This window comes from Loxodonta africana, chromosome 3 (assembly GCF_030014295.1).
Source record: "Loxodonta africana isolate mLoxAfr1 chromosome 3, mLoxAfr1.hap2, whole genome shotgun sequence".
NCBI lineage: Eukaryota > Metazoa > Chordata > Mammalia > Proboscidea > Elephantidae > Loxodonta > Loxodonta africana.
This window is the reverse complement of record NC_087344.1, coordinates 191,544,309-191,562,608: the sequence shown is the minus strand read 5'-3', so window position 1 is coordinate 191,562,608 and position 18,300 is coordinate 191,544,309.

Sequence of the window (18,300 nt, the reverse complement as noted above, 5' to 3'; positions counted from 1 at the left end):
TCTGTGGTTGGCCTTTTTTTTTTTTTTTTACACAGCACATGGAGTGGGTATAATAGGATATCAGATCCTGAAGAGATTAGCCTGAAGAAACTGAGACTGCCAAGGGCTCACCTACATTCATGTTCTCTTCCTTTGTCCATGGACACGTTGGGTGTAGTGTATAGAATTCGTAGATATTCTGAGACGCCCATGCTAGTACCCTGGACTTCTATATGGCTTGGCCACATGTTGCCGTGGAGCACAACCCAGCCAGACACGAGAAGGTCATTGGCCACATCAAAGAGATCTTGGCCCAGGTTGCCAGAGAACTCCTGTGAGGGTGTCAGCCCCCCATGGATCCTGAAAAGACCAAGCTCCCCACCCTGCCCTTTGGAGGAGGGAATACAACCTTTAGGGTCAGCCTGATCCTGCACCTTGGAGCTCCAGTCCCACCCCCCCCCAAATTAAATATCTACAGCAGCACCCTCCCCACCCCCAGCTTTTAACCTCCGTAGCATACCCAGCCCAGGAAAAGCAACCAGCCGGCCCACAGCCACAGGGACCCAGAGAGGTTCACACACCTCACATGACATGCTCCTGTGTACCAGGGTGCGGACCTCCACAGATGTGGCCATGTGACCAGGGACATGGGTGGAGGGAGCCTCACAGCAACACTTACACCTGGCCACTCTGGCTCCCAGGACACAGGGCAGCCAAAAGCAAACCTCACACCTTGTCCAACATGCAGCTTGCCACGAGAACACAATGTGGGGCGGGACCACTCATAAGAGGGCATGCTCAGGAGACCAGGGCCTCTACGTGTCAAGCTCCCATTCTAGCACTTCAGGGGTGGGGGGAGGGGTGTGGGAGACTGGTACTACCATCTCCGCCTCACCTAGCTAAGGGACCCTGATAGAGGTGGCCACTACTTAATCAGGACTTTTAAAATAAAAACAAGCAGAATTTGAGCCTGGAGTTCATGTGTGGGTTTTGAGGAGTGGAGGCGCCAGAAGATACAGCCAGGGTGCCCCCACCATGACAGCCCTGCTGGGGACCCCAGGCCTGCCTTGTAAGCCATGTGGGAAAGCTCCAAAACATGGGCTGCCCCCATTTCTCAGATGGGAAAACCGAGGCCCAGGCTTGACCAGGGTCACAGAACAAGTCAGGGATACCATCCTCTCCTAACCCTACAAAAATAAAATAAAATAAAATAAAGGAAGAACAAGTGGAAGTCCTTCCACAGAGATAAATGGATAAGAATGAAACAGATGTGCAGGGAGGAACAGAGATAAAAGACAGAGAGAACCCAGGAAGTATTTTCAGTTTCTGATTCTTGTCTCTTCTTGGGGTCCAACTGCATTCCTGGTCTTGGGTTGTGTGAGAAACTGTTATATTCTTATGATAAATTATTTTTTCTTTTCTCTTGAGTTGGCCTATGAACTTCCAACCAAAAAAATCCTAACCAATTCACTCTTTTTAAATTGTGATAATTCATCCGTCTATGGCAAGATTCTTTTTTTTTTTGATGGCAAGATTGGTTAGATAACCCAATTTATTAATAATAAATTGACTTTCACTGTATTTATAAAACTAAGTTTATTGGTTTGAAAAGATAAGGAATAGCACCTATAACAGAAGTACAATCCAAAGATATTACTTCAGTGGCCCTGGTTGGATGGCTGTCCAACCAACCTGTTTTACCCAGGTGACATTTATGTCTCATGCCCTTCAAATTAAAACACAAATCAGTTAAAAATCCAGTGAAGGTGGATTATAGAGGGTCAGGAACTCAGAAGTGACAGCTATTCATACTTTTTTTTGGAAATGATCTTCTTCAGCTTTTCCACCTGGTGAAGTTCTAATCATTCTTTAAAGCACGTTTCTCTCTTCAAATTTTATTTGAATCAGGCTACAACCCTGTTTAAAGCCCTTTGATAGTTTCCCGTTGCACACAAGGTAAATGTGAAATTCTTTTCCTAAAAGGCGTGATCTGGCACCCACCCACATCTCCAATCTGATCTCGCGCTACTTTCTTCCTCTAACAGCACGTTTCAACTATAAGGTCTTCTATTCCTTTCTTAAACACACAGTTTTTTTGAACTTGGAGACATCTGCCAGAAGATCAGGTTCTGGAGACAGGAACTATCACAAAGTGTTTTAAACGTGATGTCTATCAGACCTCCATGTGGAGATGTTTGTTGAGTAGGAGTTTAGGAGAGAGGTCTGAGCTTGGAGATCCAATCTGGGGAATCATCAGCATATACATGGTATTTAAAGCCATAAGACTGGAGGACATCAGTCACAAGAAAATAAGTGAGGACTGAAAAAAAGAAGAAATCCCAGGACTGAGTCTTGGGAAACCACAATAAACTTTGAATTTACGACAAATGTTCAATTCACCTGAAATAGGTGCTTGGTGCAGGTACCCTCCTGGGTGGTGTGGTGGATTGAATTGTGTAGCCAAAATATGTGTCACCTTGGCTAGGCCATGATTCCCAGTATTGTGTGATTGTCTCCTGTTTTGTGATCTGAGGTAATTATGCTATGTATTGTAAATCTTAATCTCTATGATGTTAATGAGGCAGGATCAGAGGCAGTTATATTAATGAGGCAGGACACAATCTACAGGACTTGGTTATATCTCGAGTCAATCTCTTTTGAGGCACAAAAGAGAGAAGAGAGCATAGAGGAGAGGGACCTCATTACCACCAAGCAAGAAGAGCCAGGAGTGGAGCATGTCCTTTGGACCCTGGATCCCAGTGCTGAGGAGATCCTAGACCAGGGCAAGATTGATGACAAAGACTTTCCCCCAGAATTGACACAGAGAGAAAGCCTTCCCCTGGAGCCGGCGCCCTCAATTTGGACTTCTAGCCTCTTAAACTGTGACAGAATAAATTTCTTTATGTCAAAGCTATCCACTTGTGGTATTTCTGTTATGGCAGCATTAGGTAACTAAGACAGATATTTGGTACTGGGAGTGGGGTGCTGCTCTAATAAATACCTAAAAGGTGGAATTGGTTTTAAAACTGTGAATGGGTAGAGGCTGAAAGAGTTTCAAGGTACTTAATAGAAAAAACCTAGATTGTCTTCAAGAAACTGTTGGTGGAATTATGGAAGTCAAAGGCAATTCTGGTGAGGGCTCAGAAGAAAGTGAGGAGAGTTGCAATACCAGAGACTGTGCAGATGGCAAAAAGCAGCAGCAGAGAAACGGCAACAATGGAACCAGGAGACTGACATGAGATGGTGTAGGAAGTAACCCATGGAGCAAGAGAGTTGAGTGCTTTTAGGCAGAAGACTTCCTAGAGGAATGGGATGCTTCTGGGCACTTACTGGTAGAGCTAAAGAGTTTGTAACACTTGTCTGAGCAGAGCAGAGGCCAGGCTGGCCCAGGATGCTTGAGGGGCCAAGGGGCTGAATGGCCAAGGAACCAGGAAGCAGAAGCTGAGGAGGCAAGGAGCTCAGAAAGTAGAGCTGCCTCAGCCTCAAAGGACAGGGTCATTACCTCTGGGGTCTCAAAGGGTGGGGCCACTGGCTCCTGGGTTTCAAAGAATCACATCTTCACCATCTCAGTACTGGAGTGTTGGGCTGCTGTTCAGGAATGCCAGAGAAGTGAGGTCAGAGCCACTACCCAAAGCTGAAGGGGCTAGGCTGCCATGCCCAAGGGGGAGAAGAATGGGGCTTGCTGGGGCCAAGGGGGTGGTGTCACTACTCATTTGGACAGGAGAATGGGGCTGCCCAGATTCGAGGGAGCAGGGTTGCTGTGCCAGTGGGCCTGGAAAGCAGAGTTGAAGTGCGGAGCTGAGGGACCTCCACCCAGAATCCAGAAAGCATGGCCAACATCCAGAGTCTGGAGGGCAGGGCCATTGCCCAGATGGTCTCAGAGAAGAGAGGATTATTTTCAAAGCTTGAGATCAAACGTAAATCTTTCCACTTCACTTTGGACTTGCTTCATGCCGTTAACTTTTCTTTCCCTCTAATTTCTCCCATTTGTAAAGGAAATGTTGACCTTGTGCCTGTTCTACCATTGTACTTTGGAAACAGATAACTTATATTCTAGGTTTCACAGATGAAGAGGAATTTTGCAGAAAAGGAGATTTTGGACTTGGAGTTAGTTTAAGACTCCTGGGATGATAGGACAGGGTGAATGTGTTTTACATGTGGCAAGGACATGAATTTTTAGGGATCAAAGAGTGGAATGTTATGGATTGAATTGTGTGCCCAGAAATGTGTGCCAACTTGGCTAGGCTATGATTCCCAGTAATGTGTGGTTGTCCTCCATTTTGTAATCTGATGTGATTGTCCTATGTATTGTAAATCCTAACCTCTATGGTGTTAATGAAGCAGGATTAGGAGCAGTCATATTAAGGAGGCAGGACACAATCTACAGGATTAGGTCGTATCTTGAGTGGATCTCTTTTGAGACACAAAAGAGAGAAGAGAGCACAGAGGAGAGGGACCTCATTATCACCAAGCAAGAAGAGCAAGGAGTGGAGTGCAACCTTTGGATTCAGGATCCCTGCACTGAGAAGCTCCTAGGCCAAGAGGAAGACCGATGACAAGGACCTTCCCAGGAAGCTGACAGAGAGAAAGAAGGAAAGCCATTCCCTGGAGCTGATGCCCTGAATTTGGACTTCTAGCCACCTAAACTGAGAGAATAAATTTCTTCTTGTTAAAGCCATCCACTTGTGATATTTCTATTAGAGCAGCCCTAGATAACTAAGACAGGTGGCAGTCCCAGGAAACACTAGTGAAAGACTGTGGAATGTGAAACAAGAAAGTGAGAAAATCCAATAAAGGGAGAAAATCCATTGGGTACTGCAACGGGAACTGGATCACCATTCCACTGGGAATCTTCTGAGGAACTGTGTAGAATGAACCTCTAAAGTATCTTACCAAGGAATGGGATATCTGGGATGTTTATCCACTTACTCCCATCCCCCTTGAATTATGGATTTCTCCTGTTGGTGTTATGCTCTGTATATGGACAGAGAAAGCTCCTGAATACCAGTGAAAACTTCAGGTAGAAAATCTCAGAGATGTAAGCAACCGAGATTGGAAATCACGGGTGTGCATGGGACTTGTCCACAACAGCTGTTGGAGACAATGAAGTAGAAGTAAACATGAGATCACAATGTGGTGAAAGTCAAGTGAAGACAGTGTTTCAGGAAGGACATTATGCATTAAAGGTGCTGACAGTTTAGGTAAGAAGAAGACTCAACATTGATCTCTTGATTTGACACCATGGAACTCTTTGGTTTTACTAAAAGACATTTTGGAGACATGATGGAAGAAAGAACCTAATTGGAATAGTTCCTAGGGTCCACCCTCTCTAGGTACGTCATAGAAATAGTCCCCTCTGAGGTCCTGCTGTCTCCTTAGGGTATTGCAAGGGCATGGGACACAGGTTGCTCTTCACATAGAACCCAGAACCACCCACTTCCTTAGTCTTGTGGAACTCATCACTCTCTCTCTTCCACTTATTTACCCTTCCTCCTAACTTCTAAAAAAAGAGAAAAACTTCTAGGGCAAGTTAATTTGAGTTATTCGGTACAGTGGTTGAGGCAGAAGCCAAAAGGGGATGATTCAAGAAGAAACTGGAACATGAGGAAGAGGTAATAAAGTTGTGATGATGAACTGGCTGTAATGATGGTCCTTTTAACTACTCTCTACTCATGGGATTTTGCAACTAAATTAGTATTGTCCCCTGGCCCTTTCTTATGCTGTCTACTCAAATACTTCAGGTTGGGGCTCATTTTGATCACTTTCCTCCCCCTTAAGGTTTCCTCTGAAACTACCCTTGCATAAGCTTATGAGACCATCACCTGCAGACCATGGGTTTTATACCCTGTCTCCCAGCCAGTCTCATTCACTTTCCCAGGAAGTATCAGAGGGTTGTCTGTCCTAGAGGAACCTTCACAGTTCAAGTTGTCAAAAGCCCACTGTCTACAACTAACAACCCCAGCAGAGCTGCAGCCGATGTTATGAAATCAATGGTGAGGAGTCTTTATTGGAAAGGTACTGAGGCTGAGCAAAGGAAGGTGGGGAGCAGGGGGCACTTAGGAATGGACCATGGACTGTGGACTAGAAGGATTTTCATTCTGTCCCAGGTTATTCTGAAGTCAAAACACTTCCAGTATATAAATGACTCAACAGTGGGTCTGGGAAGGTAAAATACCAACAGGTAGATTGGAAGAAAGATCTTTCATTAAAAAAAAAAAAAATCTGTTGCCATCGAGTTGATTCCAACTCATAGCGACCCTATAAGACAGAGTAGAATCATCCGATAGAATTTCCAAGGAGCAGTTGATGGATTCAAACTGTAGATCTCCTGGTTAGCAGCCTGAGCTCCTAACCACTGTGCTATCAGGGCTCCTTTTCATATAAGTCCCTGTGAAAAATTATCTTTCTCTTCATGAATTCATTAGCTTAAAGATGTGGGTTATTCTCAAGTCTGGGGCAGACACTGGTAGAAGCAAGTGAATACTAGAAAAATAGTTCTTATCCTGACTTGTATTTGCTGTGCATTTCAAAGTCCTTCAGAGGTGGTGCTAACCCTGAACCCCAGATCAGCCTTTAGTCCATGCTTACAGCTACTTCTAGAACAGTCTAAAGCTGATGTCACTCCAGATATTTTCTGTCTGGGCTGCTCTCTCAGCCTCTCTCCAGGCAATATCTGAAGTTGCACCCATCCTTGACTGGACTGGCAGGCCCAAGTGGTACCATCATCCTTCCTGTGCTGGTGATAGTCCACGCTCTCATTGTAGCCTGAAAGAAGATTCAGTCTTACTAAACCTCCAGAAAGGGAGAGAGGAAAAGTGCCATGGCTTTTTTGCTGAATGCCGTCTTTGTGAAAAACTGCTGCATGAATTGGGACCTAATGTATCCTGTCTCTCCTAATGAAAAGCCTTATTGAGAGGAAGTTGTCCCAGAGACACAGGAGGTGAGTTCTGACAAGGTCAGAAAAACAAGAAGGAAAAACTCAAAGGTAATCCCTGGGTATCTGATGAGACAGGGGAAAGTTCTTGAAAACATAAGTGTAGGAGAGAACTTTATGAACTGATAAAGTCTTAAAGAGACTTGGTTCCATTTGCCTGGGACAGTGCTGGTTCATACCTGTTGAGAGTCAATGAATCTCTGTTAATAATTTTTATTAAGCACTTTCACTCTCAAAAGTGTCCTGGCTTGGATGGTACCTTTTGTGTTCATTTAGCATTAAATGATGGTTAATATATTAACTCTCACAGCTTAACACTTCTGCGCCCCCCCCACCCACCAAGAGAAAATACCCAAGGGACTCAGAAGGTAGATAAACTGAGTCTGATTCCTTGGCTTCTTTTCCTCCATGCTCCTCTTTTCTCTCCCTTAGGTCTTTACCTCTATATTTCTTCATTAGAACCACCGAGTAATCTATTCTGAGGGGAAGATGACCTAGACCTTGAGTACTCAATGGGAATGGTCCACACAGTAACCCAAATTTATAAGGATGATTCTGAAAGTTGTGAGAATATCCTGATCTCATGACTTGTTCTTGAAGCGGGGCCCCAGCGCCAGAATGCTCCTCAGAGATTCTTGAAAAACTAGAAAATGTCATTTTTTCTGTCCCCATCACCCATATTTCCCCTCTTGGCATTTATTTTATTCTACTCTGAGGTGTAGGCATCACATCTTATGTGGCTTGACATACAGTTATGGGGAACATCTACCCAATCTCCCAGATTCAGATGTCTCAATAGATTAGCTGTCTGCAAAGTTAGAATGCATCTTATCTCTTACAGCCGTGGTCTAGGGCAACTCTCTTGACTAGACATACAATATGAGCCACATTTATACTTTCAAATTTTCTAGTAGCCATAATATAAAAAATAAAAAGAAACAAGTGAAATTAACGTTAGCAACATATTTCATTAAACCGAATCTATCCAAAATATATACATTTAACATGTAATCAATGTAAAGTTTTTCATGAAGTATTTTACTTTACTTTCTTTCTTGCTGAGTTTTTGAAACCTGGTGTGTAATTTATACTTATGGCACATCTCAGCTTGGATTAGCCACATCTCAAGTAATTAATAGTTACATATGGCTAAAAAAAAGCCAAACCGAACCCGTTGCCATTGTGCCAATTCCAACTCATAGCGATCCTATAAGGACTGAGTGGAACTGCCCCATAGAGTTTCCAAGGAGCGCCTGGTGGGCTTGAACTGCCAACCTTTTGGTTAACAGCTGTAGCACAAGTGGCTAGTAGCTATCATATTGTACAGCGCATGTCTAGGAGAAAGATAAGGTCATTGGGCCATATGGACTGGTTCTTATGAGAGGTAGAACTTTGAAAATTACTTAACATCTTGGAGTTTCAGTGTCCTCATCTGTAAAATGAGTAAATTAAAAAATTATATACCTTAAAATCTTCAAACTCAACATATTTATAACTCATAATACATTTCCTGAACCTGCTCTTCCTTCTCCATTACTATGTCAGTTGGTGGCTTTATCATCTCATCCATCTTTTGAGCCAAATAAATCAAATTTGCCTTTCTCCCCCTACACCTCCAACCAGTCGCCAAGCCCTTTCAAACATTGTCCCAAATGAGCCCACTCCTTGTTTGGATGAATGGGTGAGGGGATAGCCTGGAGGAGATGAAGATCCCCTCAGGGGATCCCAAGCTAGCCCCTCGCCAATTCGTCTTCTATAAGTCCAGCTATGACTTTTTCCTGACGAACACAGCAATGTTCACCAACCCCACGACTTCAGAGATCGCAAAGCTGTGGCATGCTGCAGAGTTCTTTGTTTTTAAACAATTTAATCACCCACATTGAACCATTAGTAGGTTTCACGTGAAATTCTAAAATTCTGGCTGCCTTGAATAATCAGAAGACCTGGAAATGCTGCTGTTTAACCTTATGGCAATGATCAGCTGAAGCAGAGTGTCAGCTTCCCCCTTGGATGGGGGACATTTTCTCCAGGCCCCCACAGCCTCACCTGACCCAACTCTCCATCTGGAAAATACATTCCAAAACCCTTGGTAAAAATATAGTGTATAAATTCATGATTTACTCTGTATCTTTGTCTCTTCAACCTCATTTCCTGTCAGTACTTCCTTATATTTTTTTCCAAAAAAATCAAACTATGAATATCAGCAAACATGCCTCACTATTTCATGGTTCTATTCCTTTGCACACTCTCTTCTCTCTATTTAGATTGTTCTTTCCACCCAGTCAGCTGGCTGAACTCCTAGTCATCCTTGGAAACTCAACTCAAACATCACTTCATCTGGAAAGCCTTGCTTAATTTTCTTACCCCTCCCACTTCCTGATAAAATTTCAACTAGATTCTCCTGTATGTTACCTCTCTAAACCCTGGGATTGGTTCAGTTATCACGCTTCACTGTGTTTTATTTACTTACAAATCTTCGCTCTCTACGGAACCATGAATTCTTGGCACTTAAAGAACAAACGTTTCCATCTCTGTACACTCAGCATGTAATATATTTACCAGTTGCCATTGCGTCAGCCGTGACTCATGGCGACTCCATGTGTGTCACAGTAGAACTGTGCTCCACAGGACTTTAAATGGCTAATGTTTTGGGATGTAGCCAGGCCTTTCTTCTGAGGTGCCTTTGGGTGGACTAGAACCTCTAACTTTTCAGTTAGCAGCCAAGTGCATTGATCATCTGTACCAGCCAGGGGCTCCATAGTGCATGGAACACAGACCTTCTCAGACAACAAATAACACATTTTTCTCACTCACTCAAGTTCAACAAATTGAAAGTCACAGGAATTGTACAAAACCTCAGCTTTCTCGCCAATAAAAATTGCTTCAGAGGAAGTATCTCTGGGGTGTGACCTCAGTGGTTCTCTGATACCTCACTGCTGAGCTAGGCAGAGTTGCCATCCTGGTTATAGGAAGTTTATATAGCCATGGGCCTCTGCAGCAGGGACAGGCCCCTTCTGTGCAGACAATGACAGACGAGAGAGCATCAAGCCCTGCCTGGCAGCTTCAAGACATGACCCAATCAAATAGGACACATCCCCTCCATAATTTTCTTCCTGAGGCGTGGAGAGGAAATTCTCTCCCTTTTACGCAAACGTGAATAGTAGACAACGTGTACTTCCTAACAGAATACAGCAAAGGTCCAATAAATAAATGAACAAGATTAATTTGAAGATGAAATCAAAAAGACGTACGTAGAGCATGCAGCTACTAAGCTGTTACATAACTAGGCTAGTCAGCTTTTGTCTTAGTAACAAACCACGATATCTCATGGTTTGCATCGCAAGCTTTTATTTCTTGCCCAGGGTAACTGAGGACAACAACAGGCCAGCTGAGGTTTGCTGGGCTCAGCTGGCCTCAGCTGGGCTTGGCTCCAGGCTGTGGGCTGGGTTTAAGTTTCCTCCAACTGTCTTCTCACTCTGTGCCCTGGGTCAAAGGAGCAGCTAAAACAAACCACACGACTACATGTATATGACTGCTTGGATACAGCAAATGCTTTGTGAACTTACATCCCTTTGACCAAAGCATGCCACATAGCCAAGCCAAAAGTCAACGAACCAGGAATATACGTTTTTCTCAAAGGATACTTGGGCAAGTCTCCTGACAATGGGCAGACATGTATAATTTTCTTACAGGAAGGGATCCAATAGTTGGAAGCAGTAATTGAATCTACCACAGTGACTTGAAATAAGTTTCTTTTCCTCCCTGGACCATATGTTCCTTATCCGTAAAATACTCGAATGAAGATCTCCTTCCCGAAAGTTCTTCCATTAGCTTTCCCTGCAGAAGGCAACCCCCTCAGCCCACTAGATGTGGGTGGTGAGCGTTGCTGATCTCTTCACTCTTGCCTCTCTGTCATGGTACATCACTCTTCAGACACTCACAGCTGAATTCTAGTGTCCTCATCACTGCTCCACAGCGCAAAAAGTGCTGCTCTCCCTGCACGAGATCCAGACCCATCCACTTTTGAAAACTCTTTTTCTCACTGTGGAGTGCCAGTGATTAATCTCTTTCCACCTTTCTCTCCTCCCCTGTGGTGCATCCTTTCACTCAGCACCTCCTGAACCATATTTTATTCCTATTTACCCCACAGAATCCTGAATTTCCTAGTTTCCTTTTTGTATAATTTATTCCATTTTCTCTAGAAAACTTCCATCCTCTCTGAAAGCCACAGTGAACATACCATCCCCTTCTTCTCCAGCATGACAGTCACATTGTAACATATCACACCACACTTGGCTGGCTCTTGTCTCTAACAAGCTCATTATAGGATTGGTGGTTTTACGTTCTTTGCATAGGATTGGGTTATCAGGAAAAATATAGTCCCTCCTTGGCACTTTCTTGTTTAACTGCCTTTTACTTACTTGCTCCAGCCTTGCAAAGACAAACTCCAGACCTCTAGGCCATTTCCTTTGAGCTCCATTTTGATACCGATGCCAGACAAAGGCATTACAAGAAAAAAAAAATTACGGACTAAAATCCTTTCCTTTTGAAAGATGTTCAAAAATCATTAACACAGTATTAGCAAATCAAATCCAGCATATGTCATGTCTAAATGGCATTTATTCCAGGAATGCAAAGTTTGTTTGACATTCTGTCACCCACAACAACAGAAAGCAGATCAATAGTTACCTAGGTGTGGTGGTCTTGGGGTGACTGGGAAAGAATACAAGGGAAGCTTTTGAGGTGATGGAACGGTTCTATATTTTGACTGTGGTTGTATTTACACAGATGTATACATTTTATGCTTATAATGGGTTCACTTCATAGTATATTAATTATACCTCAATCAGCTGAATTTTTAAAGAAACAAGAGAAATATAAAACTAAGCATTCAGGACAGTGGTGATTTCTGGGGAATATACAGGAAATGGGCTAAAGAAGGCACACAAGTATATGTAGTGCTATTAGTTACGTTCTAGTTCTTCAGCTGAATGGTGGGTAGATCCACGGCTTGTCATTTCATTACAGTATTTCATAATTTATGTTACATATATTCTTTTGTATACATCAAATATTGCATTATAAAAAATTAAAAAATAACATAAAAGCAATTTTAATCTGACAAAATTGCGAGAGCAAAGAAGCAGGACAGGAGACAGGGGTATGCGTTGCTCTAGGCCCTCCTCGTCTCCACTCACAAGCCTCTTCAATAAAGCTTAGCTCGTGTGGAAAACTCTACTCGCGTGGAAAACTCTACTCGCCTTACCTGTGCATTCTTGACTAGTGAGAGGCAAGAACATTATTCCTGGAACGATTTTGGTGAGTCAGCCAGGAGGCACAAAGGGATCCTTTGCGTACCGTCCTTGGACCTGAGGCAGTGTGGAGAGGAGACTTGTCTGACCCTGGTGGACAAACGAAGCAGCTGCCGAGGCTGATTTCTTCTTGCGTTTCTCTGCTCCCCCATTACTCCTCGCTGGCTGACCTTAGTTTCATTTTCCTCCTGAGCAAACTTTCTGTTTTTCTGTTTTTCCTTGGAAACGTGAAGCACAATGACGAGGACTCAAAAATCCAAGTGGTGGATAAGAGTCTCTTGCCTGGGGAAGGCCACCTGGGAGTCCCCCATGGATGGGTGTCTCGTACTGTGGAGGCCGGAGTCTCTAGTGAAGGGTGAAGGGTCCCCATAGTGACAGGTCTTTCAGACCCTAGAGACCAAGGGATGCCTTCTGAAGGGTCTCCAGTGTGACAGGTCTTAACTGACCCTAGGGACCAAGGGACACCTTCAACTCATTGATTAGGGGGCTCCACATCAGAAATTACTACTGAAAGGTCTACGGAGGTCCCCAGAGCAACGGGTCTTTTGACCCTATGGACAAAGGAAGCCTTCTTTTTGACCCCGCGAGTAGGGAATTTCTGATCTGCTGGTAGTGCACTCTTTGGTGGGGACTGCAGCCTGCTCGTTTTTCTCTCCTCTCAAGGTGGCATTTTGCCCAGCCACTTGTGTCAGCCGTCATTTTTGTGTGTCTAGATATTGTCTGTCTCTAGATGGTGCACCCTGTTTCTGAGGAATGCATGTAGAGGTCTCCGTTTGGATAGAGAGATTGAAGCCCCTCCGTTTGGTATTGGGGATAAGAGGTATCTGGAAGATCAAAGCGGAGATTGAGATACTTCTAGTAACGTGTGAGACCTTGCTAAGCTCTTTCTGACTTGTCTGGTCCAAGCGCTCTCTGTTTGTTTATGTGTGACCAGGATTGTCTGGGAGGTTGAGACTGCAGGATTGTCTCGGTCGCCTCTGTCTGTGTCTTCGTGTACTTTGTGTGCGTGTTGCATAGAAACTAATTGGTGAAGAGAAATTCAGGTTGAATTGGAGCATGCTTGTGGAGACTCCTGAGAATTTATTGATTGGGCTGTTTCCTGCACAACTGGTCATCCTTTGCTCTAGATGGTTTAAAGAAAAAAGATAATTTTGTCTTAAAGGAAAAGTAGCAGCTCCAGAACAACAAAAGAGAAAGAAATTGTTACCTTTTGCCTTTCAAAATGCCTAGGTAAACTTAAACATATGTAAACGAATGGGGATGACTCCCTCTAGCCTCCAGTCTCCCAAGCTAAGAATTGGATTAATTTACAAAATTGCTAAAGGGCTTTGGTATTTACTGGGTAGATAGCCTTTCAAAGTTCCTCTGTATATGAATGAATCAGAATGGGCTAATCTTGTCTTCTACCTTGAGTTAAAAGGTAGACAGGGTGGGGCAAGATCCGGCTTCCTTAGTCGCCAGGCCTCAGCCCTCAAGGTCAAATAGAAATCACAATGGGACACACCTGAAGGGTCCTGGAGAAACGTTTAATTAGTCAGTTGAACAGGAACTTTGTGATTCCCAAAGCCAGTTGGTAAAATTAGATTGGAAAAATATGAGAAATAGTAAAAGTCAAACGAAAATTTGGAATATTTAAAGAAACTCTATTTCAATTAGTCATGTTTTATGGTATATAGGCTTAAACTAATTTCTAAGATCTTTTAGGTAACTTATTGATGTTACATTGAATCTGCTTCAAAGACAAAGGTTCAGTTTGTCATTACAATAAGATTCCTGAGGTGGAAACCAAGCCACATGGCTTTCAGAAAAAAAGCTAAGGTTTTAAGATCTTTGGGCTATGTAACTATTGTTTCTTGGTAACATACGATAAACTCCTGATATGTTTGAAAGCCACAAAAATTTTTGTAAAGAAAAAGCACTAAAAAGGTTTCTTTAACATGTTATAAATTACTTAGGATGTGTTGTTAAAATCATGAGAAGTGCCTGATTCTCTTTGGGTTCATACGCTTGTCTCAGAGATTAAGCCATCCATGTCTAAGTACTCATGGCCGGTACAGCGAAACATTGAATGGCTCCATGGTAGTCGCCATGTCTACCATGGTGATTACTCTTTAGGTATTTAGAGACTTGATAATGTTGATATGTTCTCGGTACATCCTGACTGTATAGTGCTGTGTCTCGGGATTATTATGTGTTACGTCCGAAGTTCTTTAAAAATATGGTTAATGGTTATTATTAGAAATATTTTTATCTAAAGTTTTTTTTTTTTTTTAACTGATTTTATTTGGCCTTTATGTTGTGCTTGTAATTAACTTCTGTCAGGTCTGTCACCATTAAGAATTGTTTATAAGTTAATCATGACCGTATTAAGTTTTGTCAATTACAGGTAAGTTTTGACTTTGCTAATTTTCTGAAAACATTTGACCAGAGTATCTCAACAAAAAAAAGAAGGGCTATATTAGACTTATGAAACGGACTGTGACTAGACTCAATCAAAATTTCCAGAATTTTTATGCAAATGCTGATGGGTTCACAGACTGCAGTTGATCCATCACATGGAACAGAAGCTGACTACATAAGGCTGAGGAAATGAAATGAGACTATGGGTTTTATCTGAGAATATTGCTGATGTTTTAAGGTTTTTTCTTTCTGGAAACACTTTAAGATCCTACTTTCTGAGATAAGAAACCATATTCCTCTTTTCTTCTAAATTATCTAACTAGTGGGCTTAGATATTGGAACTCTTGAATTAGAAGTTTCTGTTGACAAACTTAAAGTTATAAATATCATAACCAGAAAAATGCCTGAAATTTGAGCTATGATTTTACAAATTAGAATAACATCAGATTCCTATTAGTTCTCTCTGAACAGTTTTGTGCCTTAATAGACAAATGTTGCAGTCTTAGGTTTGGCAGAACGTAGGTGCTGCTGAGACACATGAAAGACAGTTACTGATGCTGCTTATGCGTAAACAAACATCGCATGAGATTTGTTTCCTTGGTTCAAAGACCTTAGGGTCATGGTTTCATTGGGGATTTCAGACAATTGGCCTAATGTTAGTGTTTCTATCCTACCTCCTAATTTGCTGTATGGTGCCTGAGATTCTAAAAAAACAGGTAGTGATCAAAGATTCTGTAACAAAATCCTGATCCAAAGGAGGACACCATGAGAGAGTTGTATGTAATTCTCCTGGAATCCAGAGTTCTGGTTTTCATAGAGCTTGGCCCACTCAGGCCATCTCCTTTGGGTGTCCTTTTGAAAACAATTGTCCAGATAAACTAGAAAACCATTTTTCTCTGGGTGTTGTGCTTTTTTTTAAATAAAGAATTAAGTCTGTTTTGAGAAACTGACTCCCAAGATCAGTAAATGGAGTTATGTTTAGGGTCAATCATTAATTGGTTTAATTAGTCTTCAAGACAGTGTTGTATAAAATACTTGTCTAATGCTTGTAATCAAACTCTTACCCTCTTGCTATACAGAAAATTATGTCTGTTTCCTCTAGACAAACTTTGTGTGCTTCACGGATGTATATTTTTATGTAACATACGCACATATACTGGTTTAAATGAACCCTTTCCAACTGATAGGAAATTTACGTAGACGATTTCTTTAGATTACTGATAAATGCGTGCACAGTACACTTTGAGAACTTTAAGATTATCTTTAGATATTCATAGTAAAAAAAAATATTAAAAAGGTAATGTTAAATTTGTCATCCTTTGTAAAACAAGAGTCGGAAGAAAGCCCATTGGTCCAACACTCGGGGTGTGACTGGTAACTTAAATTCCTGTTTACGCTGTAGTTAAATTAGAGAAATCTTTCAGGAATTTGTCAGTCACTATTTTTATGAAACTAGGGGCACAACGCAGGTGCCTGTGCCGTTCTCAGTCTTAGCCTTAAGCCAGTACAAAGAAAAGTTAAGAAGTGTGTCAGAAGACCCTGAGAGATTTAAAGATGAGTTCATGAAACTCCAATTTTAATTTGACCTCGAGAGATGTGGTGGTCATTTTAACTCACTGTTGTAGTACAGATGAAAAGACTAAGATCCCGGCTAAGGCTAGAGAACAGGCAGATGATGCTAACTGCCTACAACCAACACGTTATTTTCAGACCTGGAAGAGATGCAGTCCCTGTTGCAGAGCCAAATTGGGATTACAATGGGGATGGTAAAGGGAGAGCCAGACATTTAGTTACATGTGTTATAGGCGGAATTCAGAAGTGCGTAGCCAAGTCTTTTAATTGTAATAGGGCAAAAGAAATTACCCAGACAACAGAGGGGAACAGAGGCTTTTAGGAAATGTACTAACACTGACTCTGAGAGCACAGAAGGAAAGACTTTGCTAGCTATGACAGCAAATATTAGAAAAAGGCTGCAAAATATAGAGGCAAGACCCCAGACTCCACTCTCACGACTGGTTGAGGAAGCCTTTAAGGCCTTTAACAACAAGAACCTTGAAGCAGAGGATAAAATGAAGAAAAAGCCCTGATTATTGGCAATAGCACTTCAGGGCCCACCTCGAGGTAACCCTACAGGACCCAGAAGACCAAGACCTCCACAAAAATTTCCTCATCGGCCAGTGAGTATCAAGCCGGACCAATGTGGGTATTGTAAAAAAAGAGAGGCTATTGGAAGCTGGAGTGTCCTAAAACAGGGTGCCCTGTTGACTTCCTCCAGGGGCCAGTCCAGGTAGGCCCACAGCACCTGATGTCCTTCTCGGAGGAAGAGGAAGAGCAGCCCTACTGATGAGGCCCAGAGGTCCACTCAGCTCCCCTCTAGAAGACCATCACTATTTCCACGGCGGAGCCTTGGGTTACTCTTGACGTGTGAGGAAAGGAGACTAAATTTCTTCCAGACACGAAAGCTGCCTTCTCTGTTTTAACCCAAAATCCAGGCCCATTCTCCATTCGCGACTGTATAGTCATTGGGGTTGACGGAAAGCCTAAGGTAAAGAACTTCACTTTTCTCCTTTCTTGTGAAGTGGGCCAGAAAATGTAAAGAAAAAAACAGTATGAGATTGAGAAATAAAAGAAGGGGAGGCCAAGATATTTGGTGGGCAGTGTGGAAAGCACTCCCTTCTATTACTTAGTTTCTACCCTTTTTGGGCCCTCCTTGTAGATACCCCAGAGTTAAACTTAAAAGTGTGCCAAACTTTGAACCCTGCCACCCTTTTATGCAATTGTCAGCCAGACTGGTGTTATTGAGACAAGAGCTTTACAACCAGGAACATCAGCCCAAAAAGCTGAGCTAACTGCCCTGGTGTGTGCCCTAAGGGAAAAGAAGGGGATTTTCTTATAATGAGACAGGATGGATGAAGAATGATGAGGGAGTATGATATGTGCCTGAGTATTTATTACAGAAAATAGTAAAAGCCTTTCATGATGCCACACACTATGGCAGGGACACCCTCCTAAGACTATTGTCTACAAGTGCCTGAGGGTGAGCCTAGAAATGAAAAGGAAAAGGCCTCTGGCTGTACCGGTTGCTGATGGGCAGGGAATAAAAGACGTTCATAGGGAAAGACAGATCTTATGTGTGCAGACAAGGTGTTTGCTAAACTTTTGGTAAAGTTCATATCTGCCAAATTACAATCATTTTAGGCCAAGCTCTTGGTCATGCAAGGCTACCAACTAGTTCCCCAAAAAAGAGGTCCCAGTGGTGCACACTAACTTAGATCAGGTAGCTACATCTACTTGGTTAGGCAAGAACAACGCCTCAGTCCAGCATGAAGAAGTTACAGAAGCAGAGACCTCCATCCACATTCCCATAAAGATTTATGGGTTTGAAGTCTCTCAGGGGGGAGTAAGACAGGGAACAGAGAGCACTCCCAAATCTGCAAAGTAACAAGAAATAGGCCAGGGTGCAGAAACAAAGCCATTCCCCAGAACAATGGGGCAGGGATCAGAAAATAGCCCCCAAACTTCTTTGAAGTTGTCTTTCAGAAGCAGCCGGAGAAAACCAGGCCCAGGGGCATGTGCAGAACATCCACCTGTGACCGCTGTGTGACCTTCCACCAGGGGCAGTGAGGGGCTGCAGCTCCAGCTGGGAGACTGCGCAGGCACGACACCCGATGATAA